This window comes from Montipora foliosa, chromosome 8, assembly GCF_036669935.1.
Source record: "Montipora foliosa isolate CH-2021 chromosome 8, ASM3666993v2, whole genome shotgun sequence".
Taxonomy (NCBI): Eukaryota; Metazoa; Cnidaria; class Anthozoa; order Scleractinia; family Acroporidae; genus Montipora; species Montipora foliosa.
The window spans coordinates 24,044,764-24,049,763 of NC_090876.1; the positions used below are offsets into that span (position 1 = coordinate 24,044,764).

Sequence of the window (5,000 nt, forward strand, 5' to 3'; positions counted from 1 at the left end):
ACTTAAACATGAACCTTCAAGTTAAGAGATTCCTCAAACTATTGACACCTTGCATGGAGCGTGAAAGCAGATAGACTTACTGACAGACTAAGTGACTAATTTTAACGGAGCAACTGAATTAATGAGTGAGCAAGTGAATCAATGAATGAATATATTTTCAAGTCTTCTTTGTGAGACTGCTGAAAACAAACTATTAACTTAAAGTTAAACATAGAAACTCAGCCTTGTTTCAATCCATGACTTTCCACCCAGTGACTTTACTTGTAAGAGAACTAACTGGTCAGTCAAGATGAAAGCCAGCTGTACATAATATTACAGTCTAGTATCTCCCTAAGTCAGTCAAATCAAAATCAGTGACCTCCAATAACTGACCACTCCTCATAAGGGAAGGTCTCTATTTGACATTTTCAGGTAATCTCATAATAATTGATTTTGTAAGTACCGGTAAATAAAAACAAGAGAAACTGTGGCATTTTTTTGACTGCTTTAGGGTTAAGATATTAGCTATGTGTACACAGTGTTTATTATGTACTTTTTTATTCTAACATCAGAAGACACAATCTGTTTGTAAAAAAAGCTGTGTGTAAACCTGTGGTATCTACAGTATCAGTGCTGACTGCTGTGTCTACTGATCTTTTCAGCCACACAAGTGATTGATAAGATAGCTAGACAGCTAATAAGCACTGTAATTCATTGGGCTGTCTGCAAAAAATATTCTGAGGTGGCCTCATGGTTAGTGCGCTCGACTCGGTTCGGGCCCTGGCCGGGGACATTGTGTTGTGTTCTTGGGCAAGACACTTTACTCTCTCCACCCAGGTGTATAAATGGGTACCAGCGAATTTAATACTGGGGGTAGCCCTGCGATGGACTAGCATTCCATCCAGGGGGGAGTGAAAATACTCCTAGTTGCCTCATGCTACAGAAACCAGGATGAGTTCCGGCGTAATGGGCCACTTGGGTCGCATGCAGACTTTACCTGTAAAAGCGTGACCTATTGTGGTATTTTGCATACGTACCTCAAGAAATATTTCTGGGTAATATTGTTATAACGTCACATGCTTTTAAGTGAGTGAAATTTGGGATTGCAGGGAAACAACACAATTTTGTTTTTTTACATGAAAAAATTAATATCATGTATACAAGTCATAAATTGAAATTTCCAGGTGCCATTTGTTGCTCTTATATGCTGTTGCTTTACATGATGTTAAAGCTCTCTGAAAGGAAATCTATCATCGCAACATCACAATATCTTCTTTCCTTTTGAACCTTGTAAGGGTGTGGCAGGCATGCTGAGCAGGTGATGAAAGGCATACCAGAAGAACAAAGGTGCCAATGTCCAAGAGATTCGGGTAAATGATCAAACACTTGATCAGCTCATTAGCTTAAGGTGAGCTTGATACAACTGACATTACTCTTTTGTCAGTGCTTATTTGACTGTTCCTCTGGTGAGATTTTGTGAACTGGAGTTGTCCTGACCTATTGGTTACTTCATGTTTTAGACGAGTATAGAGTGGTTCGAAACTCAACTCTACCATTCTCAGTGAATAGTGTAAATAGTAAACTGGTTCCCTCCTTCAAGACGAGCTTGGTCTTTCCCTTTAATGTTTACTCAATAACTGATTTCTTATTCTATAAAAAAAACAAGCTACCTTCAAGAAATCACAAAATTAAGGTGGCTCTGAATCCAAGTTGGACAGAATTTTTTTAAACTTTGCAGAAAGTTTCATCTTGCCCTTCTGATTACTTTTCAGAAATAAAAAATGGGATCACCTAGTTCATTTTTGAGATATAAGCAACTAAAGACAAAATAAAGGGTGTTTTTACAGGGCTTGCCCATTGCCACAGTGACATATTATGTCACAATAACGACTGTATCTTGTTCAGCAATAATTCGTGTTACATTTGGTACCACAATATTGCCAATACATGATACAACGTTTTGGTGCGTTCCTTCTAATATGAGGGTCACTTGGAAGCGTTGGAACTGGTTCGAGCCTCCTTAAACGAAATTTTCAAGGAGCCACCCATAATGTAATGATTCAGAAAGAGACATTCACTCAAATACATACATGTACTTGTGAGAGCAAAATTATAAGAAAGGCGAGACTGGAGTCATGTAGGCCAGCGTCGACGCCAATTAACATTTTAATGGTGACTCAAGGAAAACTGGGAAAAAATTCGAGTGTTCCTTTGCCGGAATCGAACCTATGGCCCTCTGATATTACTACTTCTTAACTTTGCTCTACTACTGGACTATAGCAAACTCATGGGAGCTAAGCCATTAAACTGGGTCAGGTGACAATTGCTCCCCACTCCTACCCCCCTATATTTTCAGGACTGAAATTGTCAAACTGATGATGATGATGAGGAGGAGGAGGATGATGATGAAATATATTTAAGTGTCAACTGTATTTAGCACTGGGGCACTAACAAGAGACACTGTCAATAATATTGAAATCAATTCAAACTAATGCAGATCAATGAAAAGGCATGGGTTGGTTTTTGAGGAGAGAGGAAAAATGGAGTACCCAGAGGAAAGCCTATCAGAGCAGAGTGAGTAGGGAACCAACAAACTCGACCCACATGTGACGCAGAGTCTGGGAATCGAACCCAGGCCACATTGGTGGGAGGCGAGTGCTCTTACCACTGCGCCACCGCTGCTCCCCATTTTTTTAGTTGTAATGATTCATTGCTCAAGAGATCTTATTTTTGTTTTTGTCATCATTTGTTTTACAGGCTCCAATTCTTGTGTTGCTTTGTAGCATCCCTGACTTTCCTAGGACTGTTCACCAGGGTGTGAAGATTATAAATGCATCAGCCTATTTTTATCATTTAATGATCTTAAAATATTTTAGTTGCAAAAAATGGTTCCATACTATCAGAAACCCATAAGGGTTGAAACGTGTAACGTGCGTTCACAGCTTCCGAATATTCAGTGCGACCTGATTGGTTGAATGTTTCAGTGCTAAGTACCATATTTGGAAACCCCTCGCTCTTGTTGTTCCAAATATGGTACTTAGCAAATTGAATATTCAGAAGCTTGTTTCCCAGCACACAAAAGGCCGTTACACGTTTCAACCCTTATGGGTTTCTGATACTATGTACAGACATTGAGGACATGCTATTCACAATATGAGTATTTATGTTTAGTACATACCTGCTAATGATGTGTTGTCACTGTAACTGTTACAATGATAACACACCAGTGGGAAAACAGTAAGGAAGCAGTGTATTTTTGTTTTAATTAGTGTCATTTGAAGTAAAATTAACAGGCTGACATTGGATTCAAAACAAAGGTTTGCTTAATAGAGATGTATGTCAATCACGAAGGATTCTATGTAAAAATTGTAGTCAACGTCATGTAACTTTTTGTGTGGGTACATTGTGTAGTGGAATCTGTCATTTTACTCAGGGGACCCACCTGAGAGGCATCCAAGCATTAAATAGATCACAGAAAATTATCTATCATTTTTAGCCTTAAAATTTAGTAGATTTCCAGCACATGTGCACAAATGTTCAACTTGTGTTTTCAAGTGGGATTTTTTTACTGTTCCACCACATATTTTTGTACATTGTATGCACGTTGAGTTTGCTTTGAAGGGGTATTTTGATCGGTTTTCAACAAATTATTTTGACAGAAAAGGCTAACAATAAAACGAATTCGCTTGAGAAATAACACACAAGCCAAAGGCTGTGTGCAAAACTTTGTACACTGTAATCAATTTACCGAGAAAAGTTCAAAATAACAACAACAACAACAACAACAACAACTAAAAACCAATATAATTTGATAGAGGGAGTTTCAATCGAGTGTCGTAAAACCAAAACCAAAGTAATTACTTTGGCCAATCACAAAGGACGGAGACAATCCAGTTAACCAATCAAAAATCGAAGTAATTAAACGCAGCCGACGCAAAGCACGGGAAAATGTGCATGCGCGAGCCACGATTGGTTTTCGTTTTACTTCTGATTGGGTAAAAAAGTGGCGCGAGAACTTTGAACCAATCACTGAGTGAAGTAATGCAAATCCAAAGCAATTCGCTAATTACTTTCGACACTTAATTGAAAATTTCTCTATGCATTTATTTGATTTGAGCACGACCCCACAAGCTATTCAACGTTTAACATTATGGTGTGAAAATAAAGTTCTATTATTATTATTATTATTATTATTATTATTATTATTATTATTATTATTATTATTATTATTATTATTATTATTATGGTTTTATTGATATCTTTACATTCACAATTTTCGAAACGTGCTGCGGACAATGTCTAGGCAACAGTTTGTAGACTACAGTGTATCTCAGTGTCTCAAACTGTAGAATTTCTTGATGACCTCGCAATTTTGTGTGATGATCCATTTCTGGCAGTTGGTTAGGAGTTTGATGGTTCCTTTCTTGTGGGCTAGGTCAGAAAGTGCTTTCTCTAAGGGGCTGTTGAAATCCCCCAGGAAGTTATACACTATATTGATTTGCTTGATTTCATAGTCAGGGTATTAAAAGATTGCATAGTCCTAGTCGTAGGCCAAGGAAGTTTCTCTTCTTATACTCATTCCTGTAGTTGATTTGTCCTACGTTGCACACAGTCCTTCCACGAGTATGATTTTCTTGTTTTTCTTGTCGTAGATGGTCATATTTGGCTTATTTGCTCCATTTTCTTGTGCTTTATTTATAAAAAATTATGTAGATAGCTGTATCCCAAAGTATTGTAGATTGGTCATTTTCAATACTTCTTTTGGGGATCGCTTGTTTGTACCAGGCTTTGGAGTCGTCGTTTTCCATGTTGTATAATGATAACAGGAAGTGGTCTAATTATCGGTCTTAGCATTTTATTATGTCTCGACTTATAGATTGTTTGGGCCACGGCAGAGCAGCCACACAGTAGATGCGGTATGGTTTCTTCTGTATTGTGGCATGTTAGATCTAATCCCCGTTCTTGTTGTTTCTTTACTCTGTATTCTTTTTTAGGGACCAGTTGTCATTGTGGGATGCTAG

At 37.8% G+C, this 5,000-nt stretch overlaps 1 long non-coding RNA gene across 1 annotated transcript in view; it reads left to right on the forward strand.

Moving 5' to 3' along the window:
• The window catches only part of LOC138012739 (uncharacterized), a 12,680-nt gene that overhangs the window by 6,284 nt on the left and 1,396 nt on the right, over positions 1–5,000 (forward strand). Inside the window, exons 2-3 of the long non-coding RNA XR_011125070.1 lie at positions 1,275–1,387; positions 2,737–5,000. The exon at positions 2,737–5,000 is cut by the window's right edge and continues 1,396 nt beyond it. This is a non-coding gene — a long non-coding RNA (uncharacterized lncRNA). The remainder of the gene's footprint in view (positions 1–1,274; positions 1,388–2,736) is intronic.